Genomic DNA, 17,300 nt, shown 5'->3' with positions numbered 1-17,300 from the left:
TGACTGGGTGTGTCCTAAGAACTTTGTGATGGTGAAACAAAGATAAGTGCTTTATGCTGTAAGATAAATGAATGGAATATAGATAAAATAAAAATAATAAAATGGAGGTTTTTAGCCAGTGCTGAGCAGAAGTCCAAATCGTCATGAAAAAGTATATCTATGACCGAGGACATATAGAGGCTTTTTCCTCCAAATAAATAAATTTAAAAAAAAAATTAAAAATAAGTGTGTTTAGATAAGCAGATGTTACCACAATTTGGTCACCACATATAAGTCTATGAAGTAATTTGTTGAGTTTAAGTGGTGAAGTTCAAGAAAATTTAAAGTGAACTTTACAGGACTCCATGCCTATATTGATCACCTTAAAACAACCTCCAAAGAAGTTAATCATACCATCACTTATGAGAATGCACAGACTCAACAAACTTAAAATTTGCTACAAGATGCTCATGTCTGTGTTTGGGAACTTTTATTTGGGAATTCACTTATTGCTGAACATGTTCTTATTCACCCTATCATTATTTTAACTGTTGTACAAATTTTGTTATGAATTCTCATGATCTTCCTGTGCTGTAAAATGAGAAACATGTACATCTCCTTGCAGCACATCGCCCATAAAATATCATCAACATTTTATTTTATTTATTTTATTTATTTATAGCATTTATACCCCGCTCTTTCCCGCTCGACAGCAGGTTCAGTGCGGCTTACAAGGTATGGTACAAAGTATCACAGAGATAACACAAAGTATGGTACAAAGTATCACAGAGATATCACGAAGTATGGTACAAAGAATTAAGAGATGATCAGTTATAAAGAGTAGTGCAGTAGGGAGAGATGAGGGGGAGAGGATTGGAGTATAGGTAGTGCTAGTGTTGTGGATTAAGTTCGAGAATTAAGTTGGGTTGTTTGGGTAAGCTTGTCTGAAGAGGTAAGTTTCCAGCAGCTTTCGGAAGGGTGGGTGTTCATTGGTTGTTCGGATGTGTCGAGGTATTGCATTCCAGAGTTGGCTGCCTATAACGGAGTTGGGAAGATGAAGATTGAGATATGTACGAGAAGATTTGGACCCTTTCCTGGCTGAAAGATCGATCAAGTTGGTCATGTAGCTTGGAGATTCGCCATGGAGGATCTTGTGGATCATTGTGTGGGCTTTGAAGTTTATGCGTTCCTTGATTGGGAGCCAGTGGACTTTTTCACGAAGTGGTGTTGCACTTTCAAATCGTGATTTGCCAAAGATGAGTCTGGCTGCTGTGTTTTGGGCGGTTTGGAGTTTTTTCATGATTTGGGTTTTGCAACCGATGAAGATGCTGTTGCATTAGTCGGCATGGGTAAGTACTGTGGATTGTACTAGGTTGCAGAAAGTTTTCTGTGGGAGGAATGGTTTTACTCTTTTCAGTACCCACATCATGTTGAGCATCTTCTTCGTCATGGCTTTAGCATGAGTTTCCAAGGTTAGGTGGTTGTCTAATGTTACTCCTAGGATTTTTAGATTATCAGATATTGGGATTGTAACGTCGGGGGTGATCAGGGTGGTTGGGAGCAGAGTAGCGTGTTGTGATGAAAGGATTAGGCATTGAGTTTTTTCTTTGTTCATTTTCATCTTGAAAGCGTTGGTCCAGGATTCTAGGATGTTCATGGCAGTGATAATTTTCTCCGAGATTTATGTGAGGTTGGTTTGGAAAGGGATGAATATTGTGACATCGTCAGCGTATATGAAGGGGTTGAGGTCGGATTTGGATAGGGATTTGGCCAGAGGAATCATCATAAGGTTGAAGAGGATCGGGGATAGAGGTGAGCCTTGGGGGACTCCACATTTTGATGACCACGCAGGCGATATTGATGAGGTTGATTTGACCTGATATGATCTGGTGGTGATAAAGCTTTTTATCCACTTAATGATGTTTCCGCTGATCCCTAGTTTGTTCAGTAATTTTGTGAGAATGGTATGGTCTACTATGTCAAATGCACTGGATAGGTCGAACTGTAGAAGAAGTATTTTGTTGCCAATTGAAATTTCCTGTTTGAACCTGGATATCAGGGTGAGCAGTACTGTTTCTGTGCTGTGTGCAGGTCGAAAACCCGATTGTGATTCATGTAATATGGAGAACTTTTGAGTGAATTCGTTAAGTTGGGTGGTCACTCTATTTTCCATCAGTTTGATTAGAAGAGGGATGGAGGGCACAGGTCGATAATTAGAGATGTCATTCGCTGGTTTCTTGGGGTTTTTCGGTATTGGTTTAAGTAGAATATTGCCATGTTCGGAGGGGAAGGAACCTTGTTGAATTAGGAAATTTTAAGGTAGCTACATATACTTTTTCCAATACTTTCCCCAGCACCTGCTTTTTCTAGCACCTCCCTCTGAAACAGTTTAATTTGGCTTTCTAATTTGGCCTTTTCTACTGCATTGCATCCCAGGGGTCAGCTGTAGTATATTGCTGTTTCCCACTCTCTCATACCCTCACTCATGGCATCCTGGTACCTTTTGGCCTTAACTTCATCAGAAATTCCTGCATCCATTATGCACTGTTCATTCTATGAGGGACACTGAGGTGGTACATTGGGTTTCCCCGCCCAGTAGTGGCTGCCCTACCTAAGACACGAGGTTCAGACTCATAATGGGTCTTGCTTATCTCCTAACTATGTAATAATGCTGTGTAGGACAGGGGACCTGCTGGAACAGCAGAAGTACTATTGGAGGTATGTGAGGCATAAAGATATGGCAAGCTGACCACTGCTGTGTATAGAGCAGTGGCGGATGCAAATACTGTATCAGGTACCCCAGGTTTGCTTCCATGTTTTCCCTATTTACACAAAAAATAAATAAAATAAAATAATTTTAAAAAGTGTGCATGATGTCAGCATTACCTTGTGCTGTGCAAGACCCTAAGAGGTAGCCTAAGTAAGGCTTCACGGCCTACTCTGTGCCAGCCTAAGGCCTCTGGGAAAGCAGTTCTCTCTCCTCCCCCCCCCCCCCCCCCCCCCCCAGTCTGATCCCTGGGAATGTCAATACAGGATGTTTCCTGCCTCTGGTTGTTTCTACACCTGTGCTTCAGAGCAATAAAACAAACCAGAACCATTGCTGGGGGGGGGGGGGGGGGGGGGGTGACAATAGAAATAAATCACTGTCTCTATAAACTGTGCCTTCACAGGAATTCATAGTTCCTTGGTGAATCAGGAGACATAGGATCAAAGCAAACCAAAGGTTGTGGGAAAAGAAGTCCATTACTACTGCTAATCATTTCTATAGTACTAGACATATGCAGCACTGTATACATTACAAGCAGGTACTTTTTCTGTCTCTAGAGGGCTCACAATCTAAGTTTTATACCATGATTGATGGAGGGCTTGGTGACTTGCCCAAGTTCACATGGAGCTGCAGTGGGAATCAAACCCAAGTCATCAGGATCAAAGTCTGCTGTACTAACCATTAGGCTACTCCTCCAGTTATTTAAACCTAGCTGGACTTGGGTGGAAAAATGTAGTCCCCTCCCCCCCACACACGCACAGTGTAAGAGCAGCCTTCAAAAATTGCTGCTTCCTCTGCAAAGGGTGCTGATTCCTGCAACAGCCCCCCCCCTCCCCCCCACTACATCTTGATGGCAGCTTTTCCACCTTCCGCTGACAGCACACTCATAAGTACATAAGTAATGCCACACTGGGACAGACCCATAGGAGCCAACTTTTCAAAATGATTGGGGGGGGGGGGGGGGGGTGGCGGCTGAACATTGTTATTTTTTTTTTAACATCCTGCCTACTGCAGTCTTCACCTGGGCAGTGGCAGCGCCACTCAAAGGCTGCCTGCAACCTGCACTAGGACTTCTTCCCTGAACAGTCCTGACCCTCAGTCCCTCTGTACTGTGCAAATATGAGGAGGAGATGCAAATTTTAAAAACTGACATATTTCAATCACTATACTGTAGGTTAACAAATACAAATAAAACAAAAAATGGAAAATATGATAATATTTTATTGGACTAAATACATTTTTCAATTAGCTTTCAGAGGCCAAAACCTCATTCCTCAGGTCAGGACAGTGTACTGCTGTTACGGTATTCTGTTCTGACATGGGAAAGGAGGGTTTGGTCTCCAAACATTAGTCAAAAATGTATTAAAATTAGTCCAATAAAGATATTACCTTATTTCCATTTTCTGTATTTATTAACACAGCTACCACACTACTTTATACTAAACTAAAAATAAAATTCATTTTTTCCTACCTTTGTTGTCTGGCCGTTTACTATTTCTAATTGTGTAGGTCTCAGTCTCTTGTTTCTTTTTTCCTCAATCTTAACTCTCCCCCCTTTCCATCCAGCATCTACCCGTCTCTCTCCCCTTTCCATCCAGCGTATGCCCCCTCTCTTCCCCCTTTCCATCCAGTGTCTATTTTCTCCATCCATGTGTAGCTTTTCTCCTCTTTTCCCTTTCCCTCATCTCAGTCAGTATGCATCTCCTTCCTCTTTCTTCCCTCCCCTCCATCCATATGCATCTCCTTCCTCTCTCTTCCCTCTCCTCCATCCATGTCCAGCATTTTTCCTCTACTCCCTCATCCATGTCCAGCATTTCTCTCTCTCCGCCCCTCCATCCATGTTCATCTCACTTCCTCTCTCTTCTCTCCCCTCTATCCATGTGCATATCCTCCTCTGTCTTCCCTCTCCTTCATCCATGTCCAGCATTTCTCCTCTCCCCTCTATGTGCATCTACTTCCTCTGTCTTTCCTCCACTCCAAGTCCAGTCCAGCATTTTTTTTCTTTCTCCCCTGCCCTCCATCCATGTGCATCTTCGTCCCTCCATCCATATGCATCTCCTTCCTGTCTTCCCTCTCCTCCATACATGTCCAGCATTTCTCCTGCCCTCCCCTCCATCCATGTCCAGCAATTCTGCTCTCCCCCCTGCCCTCCCCTCCATCGATCCATGTCCAGCAAGTCTCATCTCTCCCCTGCCCTCTCCTCCATTCATATCCAGCAATTCTCCTCTCTCCCCTACCCTCCCCTCTCATCGATGTCCAGCAAATTCTCCTCTCTCCCCTGCCCTCCCCTCCATCGATCCATGTCCAGCAAGTCTCTTCTCTCCCCTGCCCTCTCCTCCATGTCCAGCGATTTCTCCTCTCTCCCCTCTCATCCATAGCCAGCGATTTCTCCTTTTCTCCATTCTCCCCTGCCCTCCTCTCCCCTCCCTCCATCCATCCATGTCCAACAAATCTCATCTCTCCCCTGCCCTCTCCTCCATGTCCAGCAATTTCTCCTCTCTCCCCTCTCATCCATGTCCAGTGATTTCTCCTTTCTCCCTTGCCCTCCCCTCCATGTCCAGAAACTCGTCCCAAACATCACCTGCCCCCTTTTCAGCCCCCCCCCCAAGTTCCGCTTCCAACCCCAGCCCGACCTGCCTGCCCTCTTCTCCCACAACAGCCCTCCGTCCTCGCCTTCCTGCCGCCCAGAATTTAAAACGCATTTTACCTCAGGTCGCGGCGGCAGTGAAATATGAGCTGGCTCGTCTTCAGCCTTCCCTTCTCTTTCAGCTCTGGTCCCGCCCTTGCAGAAACAGGAAATGAGGGTGGGACCAGAGATGAGAGAAGGGAAGGCTGAAGACAAGCCTGCTCGCCTTTCATTGCCGCCGCCCACGACCTGAGGTAAAATGTGTTTTAAATTCTGGGCGGCAGGAAGGCGAGGATGGAGGACTGTTGTGGGAGAAGAGAGTGGGCAGGTAGGGCTGGTGTTGGAAGCAGAACTTCCGACGGCGGGTGAGAAAATATTGGGGGTGCTCGAGCACCCACAGCACCCACGGAGTCGGCGCCTATGGACAGACCAAATGCCCATCAAGCCCAGCATCCTGTTTCCAACAGTGGCCATTCCAGGTCACAAATACCTTGCAAGATCCCAAAAAAGTTCAATACATTTTATGCTGCTTATCCCAGAAATGAGCAGTGGATTTTCCCAAAGTCATTTTAATAATGGTCTGTGGACTTTAACTTTAGGAAGCCATCCAAACCTTTTTAAAACTCCACTAAACTAACCACCTTTACTGCATTTTTCTGGCAACGAATTCCAGAGTTTAATTACATGTTGAGTGAAGAAACATTTTCTCCAATTTGTTTTAAGTTTACTACTTTGTAGTTTCATCGCATGCCCCCTAGTCCTAGTATGTTTGGAAAGAGTAAACAAACAATTCATGCCTACCCGTTCCACTCCACTCATTATTTTATGAACCTCTATCACATCTCCCCTCAGCCGTACTTTCTCCAAGCTGAACAGCCATAGCCGCTTCAGCCTTTCCTCATAGGGAAGTCATCCCATCCCCTTTATCATTTTTGTTGCCCTTCTCTGTACCTTTTCTAATTCCACTACCACAACACACCAGAACACCACATCTTCTGTACACCATAATTACCAAACTCCTCTCACCAGCATGCAAACCCCCTTGCCATCACAGAACCCCACCCCATCACAGAACTTTCCCTATCAAACCCAACCCCCAACCATACTCGAACTCCCCCATACATCAGAATTTACCACTGCCTCTGATGCAGACACTTATTCATGCCTGGGGGAGTCATTCTGCTGGTGGGGAGTAAGGCTCTATGCTGGGATGGGTTTGAGTATGCTCAGGGGGGGATATGGTTTTGCTGGGGGGGGTTCGGATATGCTTGAGAGGTGGGTTTGCTCAGGTGAATTCTGTGAAGGGGGGGTTGTATACGCTTGGGGTCCTTCTGTGATGGCAGAGGGTCAGATTTCCATGCTGGTGAGGAGGTTTGGGGATGTTATGGGGGGGGGGGGGGTGTTGTTGGAATTTACCACTGTCCCTATGCAGGCACTTAGTTGTGTTTTGGATCAGGACTAAATTCCAACATCTAGGGTTTCCACTACAGACATGTATTCCTTATGTGAAATAGAAAATGTACATTTGTATTGTCATGAAGCCTAGACCACTCCCTCTCCCCATCCTCTCCCCTCCTCTTTGCCATGTAGATACACTTGGCTTCCTGATGTCTGAAAGGCCTCCCATTCTAAAATGGCATTTAAACATCTAGGCCTGTCCACAGGTTTGAATGCTGCCATTAGATGTCAGGAAGCTTCTAAAGTAAGGGCCTCTGTATCATATTTGTCATTTTATGATGCCATTCTTCTCATTTCCACATTTATCTTGTTGTTCTAATTGAGTATGATGTTGATAATTTGAGTATTTCATTGTGGTCATACTGTCCCCATCTTATGTGAATTTCTTCAAAAAACTGGTTAATAAATCTTAGGAAAATAAATAGTGAACCATAAGCACAATTCTTAGAATGAACTGGAAGTAGGATGCAGGAATCATTATGCTTACAAGTTTTCTTTCTGTAAAACCTTGTTCACTAACTTTAAAAAAATCCCAAATACATACTATTTTATCTTGACCTTCCCACCTGACTAAGCATGGAGTCATCCGTTTTCCCTACCCTGTTCTCATTCTGTTTGATGACACACTGACAGCAGCATTCTAACACCTATTTCCTCTTGCCGTAACCTAGGCCTCCTTCTTAATCCTGTTTTGTTATGGCTTTCCCATAAATGTTGTATTTTTAAAAGCCTTTTCTTGTATCCTGCTTGGGTAATCTCTCTCTTTTTGTATTTTATAGGCAGCAAACTATAAAACATAAGAAATTCAGTCTGTGCGGCTGTTTCTGTCACTGGTGCTTCTTATGGCCTCGAGCAAATCACCTCTCCCTTCATTACCTTAAGTACAAGCTAACAGGGGGATGATTATAGAATATGCTTAGCAATTTCTATTCAAATCTAACACTAGCAATCCTATTCATTTAACAGACAAATATCCTTCTCCTATACACTAAAGGAAAAAGTCATGAAGAAACTTTATCACTCAAGAAATTCTCCAACTGGAGAGGGTTGACTCCTTCAATTATTTGGGGGTTACCCTAGACTATCAGCTATCCTTTAGCCCACAGGTCTCCAGCATACTTAAAACAGGCTGATTTTTCTTTGTCATGACTGTTTCATGCTCTCATTCTTTCTCCATTTACTTCCAGTCTTTCAAAAAAAAAAAAAAAAATACTAGGACTAGGGGGCACAAAATGAAGCTACTAAGTAGTAAATTGAAAACAAATTGGAGAAAATATTTCTTCACCCAGCATGTAATTAAGCTCTGGAATTTGATGCCAGAGAATGTGGTAATAGTATTTAGCTTAGCAGAGTTTAAAAAAAAGGTTTGGCTATCTTCCTAAAAGAAAAGTCCAGAAGCAATTATTAAGAAGCACTTGGGAAAATCCACTGCTTATTTTTAAGCAGCATAAAATGTATTCTACTGTTTTGGGATCTTGTCAGGTACTTGTGACTTGGATTGGCCACTGTTGGAAACAGGATGCTGGGCTTGATGGGCCTTCAGTCTTTCCCAGTATGGCAACGCTTATGTTCTTATGTTCTAATTTGAAAAAACTTCAGTCTTTACAGAATACAGCAGTTTGCCTTCTCTGTCATGCTCATAAATCTGATCATGTTTCACCTCTTCTTAAACAATTCCATTGGCTCCTAGTTCAACAAAGAATAATGTATAAACTGCCCATTTTCTACACTCTATAAACCATTACTGTTTAGTTTTTCATAAACCCAGAGCTGCCTAGTTCGAAAGCACCAGAGATGCTTTTTACTCCACTGTCCCTATTGAGATTTGTGGAGGGGCATTTTCAATATAAATGTCTAAGTGCAACTTTGGGCACTTTGCTCAAATCATTCAAAATTCAAGTGGGGAATATAATCATTTTTGAAACAGAAAAATGTATATCTTTTTTTTTTTAATGTCTATTTGCTAGATGTTTTTGTGCTCTGTGCGTTGATCTTTTTGGTCCGTTAAAAAAAAGTCCAAGTGAAAAAATGCACAACATCAAGTCATTGGAATGTAGGAGCCAGCATTCTTAGTAGACTGGCCACATAATGATCCCAGAAGAGCAGTGAGGCACCCTAGGGAGCACTGCAGTGGACTTCACTTAGAAGGTCCCAGGTACACATCTCACCATTGCTCCCTTATAGTGTGTACAATGAGCCCTTCAAAACCCACCTACTCAACCCAACTGAACACTACTACAATAGCCCTTAAAGCAACAGGTGTCACCTATATGTGGGTACAGTAAGTTTTTTGTATGTTTTGGGGGCTGACACTTTCCACCAGAAGTGGATTATGAGCCTGGGTCCCCTTTTCCACAGTGCACCGCACCAACCACTAGGCTACTACAGGGATCTGCTTGCTGCTCTAATAGGACTGGCTATAACATCTGAGGCCATCATAGAGGCTGGTATGTATTCTTTCTTTTACATCTTTGTGGGGTGGAATGGGGCCAGTGACCACTGGGGGAGAAGGGGGTCATTATTCCTCCAGTGGTTATCTGGTCATATAGGGCACTTTTTTGTGGTTTATTTGTTCTAAAAACAGGTCTAGCTCAAACCGTCTTTTAGCCCTGGACGTTTTTGTTTTGTTCCATTATGACTGAAAAATGTCCAGGTCTTTAGAATGCCCAAATCCCACCCTTAACATACCCCTGACCTGCCCCCTTGAGATTTCAACACACTGCAGATGAACAACATAGAAAAAGTCTGGAAAATGGGTTTTGAAAATACTGATTCAGATGATTTTGTGAGAAAAACATCCAAATGCTGCTTTATGCCACTTCTTAGATGTTTTTATTTTTGAAAATGAGCCCCATTGTGATTTAAGATTCAAAAGCTTCAAGTCAGCAATAAAGACTTGGCTTTTTCACCAGACCTTTGATGCTCATTGAGGGTTCTCATACTCTTCCCTAATTTCCCCAGCATTTTCCCCACTTCCTTTTATACTTTCTTTTCTTCCTTAATGACCTCATCTTTGTTATGTTCTGCTCCCGTCTTCTCTGGATGACGATGTTGTTGTATGTTGCTACCCTCTTTTCTTGAAACATTGTAGTTCCTTTCTCTCTTCTCCTTAGTTTGTACACTGCCTTGCCCTGCGCCACTTTATAGCAAGTTCAAAATAAACATTATACACACTTTATAGAATAGCAGCACATACACTAATTAGGTGCAAATTAACACTAACAACCAATAATTGGCAATAATTAGAGTTAATTGGTCTTAATTTGAAGTTACATCCATAACGGAATTTAAGGACTTATTCTATAATGTTAGCATCCAAGTGCTCTAATAATAACTGTGTGAGGGGTGTGAAAATAGGAGGGGCATGGCAGGGCAGGAGTATGCCAAGAACTTATCCTCTAAGCTTTTAGAATATTGTAAGTTAAGCATGTAATTGCTGCATGTAGGCATGTGCATTTGAACCTGCCATAGAATTAGCATAAGTGTTTGCTCCTAAAGTTATGCTCCTAACTGCAGACTTATGCTAGTATTTTGTAATGACAACTAAGCACTTGTCATTATAGAATATGCATTTATTGCGCACACTTTAGGCACCTAACCTTAGGCAACCTGTACAGAATTACCCTCTGTCTCCCAGATTCTATAAAGCACACGCCTAGAGATCTGCACCAAAATGGGTGGGGAAATGGGCATTTCATAATTTACATGCAATGTCATACAATATGGCCCTCTGCGCCTAAATCTACGTGCCGAGATTTATGCCACGTTTTCATTAGGGTAAATGGAGGCGCATAGTTTCAGAGGCTAGAATATCAACTAAGCATATTCTATATACAGTGCCTAAATCTAGGCGCCGCTTAGAAAATATGCTTAGGCGGAAATGTTTTCTGTGCCATATATAGAATATGACCCTATGCGTGTACCTGTGAAGGATGCATATTCATGGGAGGAACATGGTCATATCACTGGCATTCCACCTAGCAACACACACAACATATAGAATACTATCAGTTGCACACACTGCAAGGCAAACTTAGAACAACATATGCCTTTCATTGATCTGGCATAAGCTATCACACCTACGTTTTGGTGCACTGAAGTGGCTTTGCGCTATTCAAGTCAAAGCAAAACAAAACACAGGAACTAACTGCAAAACATTTCTTACTAGATATAGGATTGATAAAGTGAGGTGTTGGTCAAGTGTATGTCCTTGCCTCATAGACAAAGACCCAGATCCTATCTTTAAGTAAATTGGACTCAGTAATATCTAAGGCACTGGAACCTGCTGCACCATTAGTGTGTAGGAAATCATCTAGGGTAAAATCCCTATCTTGGTATTCTAAATTATAATTAAAGAAACACAAGTGTTGCATTTTGGAGAGAAAGCGGAATAAATCCAAGAAATCTACTGACAGGCAATTAAGCAGGAGGTTATTAATACTAAGAAACTATGCTATTCCAGCTTGGTAGGTGCTCCTTATCCTTTTTATTTATTTATTTATTTATTTATTTATTTGTAGCATTTGTATCCCACATTTTCCCACCAGTTTGCAGGCTCAATGTGGCTTACATTTGCCGTAATGGTGGTAGCCATTTCCGGGTAACAGAAATTACAAATAGTATTGCGTTAAGGTGCTTACATACATGGTAACAGACATGGAACATAACATGAATGGAGCAGATCATGGTGTATATATACATCATGTGGATACATACATAATAAAGAAGAATAAATTTATTGCATGAAGGTTCATGAGTAATACATAGGACTGTAACATATATTAGGTCATCCACTATGAGAGACCCTATTCAGCATAAGGTATAACGTGGTATTACTTGATTATTAATTTCAAAAAGTTTAATCAGTCATGTGATAAGAGTTTGGTTTTATATAGATTGTGTGTAGTGTTGTTATTTAGTATTTAGGATGAATGCTTGTCTTATGCCTTCTTGAAAAGATCTGTTTTCAGTAGCCTTTGGCATATAGTTAGGTCTTGCGTTATTTTTATGGCCTTCGGTAGTGCGTTCCATAGTTGCATGCAGATGTATGAGAAACTTGTCGCGTATGTGGATTTATATTTTAGCCCTTTGCAGTTAGGATAGTGGAGATTTAGGAATATGCGTGATGATCTTTTTGCATTCTTAACAGGCAAGTCTATAAGGTCTGACATGTAGATCGGAGCTTCTCCATGAACGATTTTGTGGACCAGGGTGCAGACTTTGAATGCAATACGCTCTTTTAGTGGGAGTCAGTGTAGTTTTTCTCTTATGGGTTTGGCGCTTTCGTATTTTGCTTTCCCAAATATGAGTCTGGCTGCTGTGTTTTGAGCAGTTTGAAGCTTTTTAATGATTTGTTCTTTGCATCCGGCATAAATGGCGTTGCAGTAGTCTAGATGACTGAGCACCATTGATTGTACTAGGCTGCAGAATACTTCCCTTGGGAAAAAAGGTTTGATTCTTTTAAGTTTCCACATTGAGTAGAACATTTTCTTTGCTGTATTTTTCGCATGATCTTCGAATGTGAGATTTCAGTCAATTATGACTCCCAGAATTTTCAAGCTGTGTGATACCGGAAGGGTGTAATCTGGGGTGCTTATGATATTGAATTTGTTTGTATTGTATTGTGAGGACAGGATGAGACATTGTGTTTTTTCTGCGTTTAGCTTTAGTTGGAATGCGTCCGCCCATGAGTTCATTATTTGGAGACTATGTGTGATTTCATTTGAGATTTCAGCTATGTCTTGTTTGAACGGGATGTATATTGTGACATTGTCTGCATAAATGTAAGGGTTGAGTCCTTGGTTGGATAACGATTTGGCTAGTGGTGTCATCATTATGTTAAAGAGGGTTGGTGAGAGGGGGGAATCCTTGTGGTACTCCACATTCAGGTTTCCATGGTGTTGATGTTTTTGAGTTAGAAATCATTTGATAAGTTCTTGCTGTTAAGAAGCCTTTGAACCATCTTAATACGTTTCCTCCGATCCCGAAGTAGTCTAGGATGTTCGAGAGTATTTGGTGGCTGACCATGTCGAATGCGCTGGACATGTCGAATTGTAGGAGTAGCACATTGTTTCCAGTTGCAATTAGTTGTTTAAATTTGGCTATGAGAGTGGTTAGCACTGTTTCAGTGCTGTGGTTGGATCGAAATCCTGACTGTGAATCATGTACTATTGTGAATTTGTTTAGGTAATTGGTGAGTTGTTTGGTTACCATATTTTCCATTAGTTTTACTATCAGGGGTATGGATGCTACTGGTCGATAGTTGGTTGTGTCATTTAGTTTTTTCTTTATGTCTTTAGGTATGGGTGTAAGTAATATGTTTCCTTTGTCCTTGGGATAAAGTCCATGTTGTAACATGTAGTTCAGGTGTGATGTAAGGTATGTTATGAAGCATTTAGGTGCGAACCTTATTAGGTTACTGGGGCAGATATCCAGTTTGGAGTGGGTTTTGGAGAATTTGTTGAGTGCTTGAGTTATGGTTTCTTCGGTTAGCAAGTCGAAGTCATTCCAGGTTCGATCTGCCGGGTATTCACCGGGAGTAGGGTCCAGGCAATCCATAAATTTTTCGTGATCAGTGCTGTTGAGTGGTAATATGGATCGAAGTTTTATAATTTTCTCATTGAAGTATTTGGCAAGTTGATCTGCCGATGGGGTGTCTGTGCTGGCTGTGGTAACCGGTGTGGTGTCTGTTAATTTATTCACGAGTCGGTAGAGTTTATGCGCATCTTTGTAATCTGGTCCTATTTTGGTTTTGTAGTATGCTCTTTTGGTTTGTCTTATTGTGTACTTGTATTTTCTTTGCATTTGTTTCCAATCTTTAAGTGTGTGTTCATTTTTCATTTTTTGCCATGCGCGTTCGAGTCTCCTGAATTGTGTTTTTAGTTTTTTCAGTTCTTCGTTGAACCAAGGTATTGAGCACACCTTAGTAAAAGGACCCCTAAATGTTAGATGCCATAAGACTAGGAGCTCTGCGAGTATTCTATAACAGCAGAATTGCATGCCTAATCTGTAATAGAATTCTAGTGTAAGTCCGCAGTTCACATCAAACTCCAAGTTTCTGAGATTGGCAGATTTAGTTTGGTTGTGTTAATGGCGGCAAATTTTTTCGTGTTGTATTGGGAGGTAAGTATGAGGCATTGAGTTTTTTCTGTGTTCAGTTTCAATCGGAATGCATCTGCCCAGGTGTTCATGATGTGTAGACTTTGTTTGATTTCGTTGGAGATTTCATTAATGTTTTGTTTGAAAGGAATGTAGATCATTACATCATCGGCATATATGTATGGGTTGAGGTTATGGTTTGATAGAAGTTTTCACACAATATAAATATTCCACCAAAAAATACTTGGGAAAAATTAAACTAAATAACCATTCATACATATAATCGTTAATATAATTATTTAAATTTTAGATTGTGCTCAGTCCATATCCATTACACCCATAGCGTTCCCAGGGAAAGCATGTGGTAGTATTTAGATGGAACCATCATAGCACAGCCTGTGTTCCACCTCCTCAAAATGTATGCGCACACACCTACTGTTACTTGTAATGCAACTTGCAGTTAATGATGTTTCAAATTTTTAAGACAGATCTCATTAAATCAACTATACAATCAAACCATATAACAGTTAGTTCTTATTATACCCCACACCAAGTAACTGCAGTTATAATATAAATCCTAATTATAAGTAACACTCACTTGTAAATCACATACAGCTAATAGTAACCATTAAATTCTACACATACCACAAACACATACTCAAAAAACCTGAATATGTAAAAAAGAAAAACAAAAAATAACTTCCCTTAGGAACCCAGTGTGCTCGTGCAGGTGATTTAAAATTTCATCAAAGGTTCATTCGTGCTCTTCAACACCATCTCACTTTTCCCTTTAACTCAAGCTGAGTTTCGAATATCTTCCTCAGAAAGGGAACTACAAACATAAATTTACATTAATAATCTAAACAATATTTTCACCCTATACTAGAATATAATTAAATATTTATACAGCTTCAGTTTCAAAGCTTAAATTCAATTACTCACATAAATCCAATTCATTGTTACCATCAATGTCAGGTACTATCCCTGAGCAGGTAGTGTCTGGAACCCTCCTTACTCTCCAAACCAAACAGCTGCCCAACACCTTACTCTGTTCAAATACCCAAGGGGAACCTCCCCATTGGTTCCCATGCAGCCAATAAGATTGAGAGAGGGAAAGGGACTCAAAATAGCTGGAAACACCCAAAATTATTTAAAGGGGCCATTACTCTCAGGGAATTCTGGCCCCACATTTCATAACCATTCAACCTCTCTATTTAAACCCCGGGGATAAACAGTGTCCCACATATAAATAAACCGTTGTTCCTTCCTAATCAAAATATCACTCAAATTTCCTCCCCTCTGTAATTTAATTTGAAGGATCACTGTATATTTCAAATCTTCAATCTGATGATGAAACTCACTCCAATGCTCACTCAGAGGAGCTTCCCTTTTACAGGTACGAATGTTACTAATGTGTTCCCCAATGCGTATTTTAATCTTCCTCTTCGTGTGCCCTATATAACAAAGTCCACATGGACACCATATACAGTACACAACTCCAGCTGAATTACAATCAGTCCTGCTATGCTTGTAAAAGTTTCGATGATTATTATTGGGTACACTAATTTTGTTACCCTCATAAACATGCTGACAATATATGCAGGATCCACATTTAAAATGTCCCGGTTGTTTATGCCATTCCGGACACCGACCAGATAACATCTCTCCCAAATTACGCCCTCTCTTATACGCAAAACAAGGGCGATCTACCAAGGGTGCATGTACTTGAAGAACATGCCAATGTTTACATATTAATTGTCGGATCAAGCTGGACATATTTGAAAAAGGAAGTACACAAACCAGAGGATATGAATTGTCTTGATCCTTAGATTGCAATAGCCATTGACGTTCCGCATTGGAAGCCCTTTTATAAGCCTTCCGGATAACCTTGTCGGGATATCCACGCTGATAAAAGCGCTGGCACATAGCTGCTGCTTGTATTTTGTAATCTTTCTTATCTATGCAGATGCGTTTTAATCGCAAAAGCTGACCGGAAGGAATATTATCCCGTAAGTGTCTGGGATGAAAACTTGAGTAGTCCATGTTTTAAGCAAACCCCAGTCCCGCCTTCGCTACGCTGCCGACACACCCCTGTGAACTTTGGTTATCCCTGCGATGGAAAGCAGTTGAGGATGCCCAAAATCGGCTTTCGATTTTGCCGATTTGGGTGACCCTGAGAGAAGGACGCCCATCTCCCGATTTGTGTCAGAAGATGGACACCCTTCTCTTTCGAAAATAAGCCTGATAGTTACTTTATAAACTTTCCAAATCATGTTGTACAAAACTGTTGTCGAGCATTTTTGCTGTGTAATCTACTTCAAGAAATTATAAATTGGCTGGTTTTCTTTGTAAATTACATATTAAGCTCAGGCTACTTTCCTGCATCAATGGGTGACATATATTAAATTAACTCCTCTCCCTAAGGCTGCAAATTTAGATTTGTCAGTTGCTAGTAATTTTAGATCTGTAGCTAGTATTCTCTTACTTACTAAACTGATAGAGACTATAGTCGGGTTATAGTTATCAAGATTTGTGGAAACTGGGCGGTAATCGTCATTCTACGCTTGTAGATAATTACTGCGCAGTTACTGTGTGAGACCTTACCGCTAAGTCAATGGGTGGTGGTAAGGTCTCAGACCCAAAATGGACACGCGCCAATTTTTATTCTGCCGCACATCCGTTTTTGGCAAAAATTTAAAAGGCCTTTTTTACATTTGCGCTGAAAAATGGACCTTTGTGCGTCCAAAACATGCACCTACACTAGTGCATCCCATTTTTCAGCGCACCTTAGTAAAAGGACCCCTTAGATTTTTCTTTATCGCTGGAGCCACAGGTAAATAATTTATAAAAGAAAGTCTTTTTTTTGACTTGGACAGTTTAGGACAATCTGTTGATGCTTTTTGGAAGCCCACTTTGCCTTACTGGTATAGAACTTGATTCTGACTCAAGTTACATTATTGTAATTCTATTCTGTGCTGGGGTATCACTCAAGTTCTTAAAGAAAATCCAGCTTCTTCAGACTACAGCTACTAGGTTGATTTTCAAATTAAAGAGATTTGATGTGGAGGGGCATAATCGAACGCAAACGCCTATCTCCATGGGCGTTTATCGCCGAAAACGGGTCCGTGAAGGGGCGGGCCAAACCATATTTTCAAAAAAATGGACGTTTTTGAGCTGGGTGTTTGTTTTTTTTAGCGATAATGGAAACTAAAAACACCCAGCTCAAAAACGTCCTAATCCAAGCCATTTGGTCGTGGGAGGGGCCAGGATTCGTAGTACACTGGCCCCCCTGATATGCCAGGACACCAACTGGGCACCCTAGGTCAGTGTGGTGGACTTCAGAAAAAGCTCCCACATGCATAGCTCCCTTAC

This window comes from Microcaecilia unicolor, chromosome 1, assembly GCF_901765095.1.
Source record: "Microcaecilia unicolor chromosome 1, aMicUni1.1, whole genome shotgun sequence".
In the NCBI taxonomy this organism is placed as follows: Eukaryota; Metazoa; Chordata; class Amphibia; order Gymnophiona; family Siphonopidae; genus Microcaecilia; species Microcaecilia unicolor.
Note: the sequence above shows the minus strand (reverse complement) of the source record.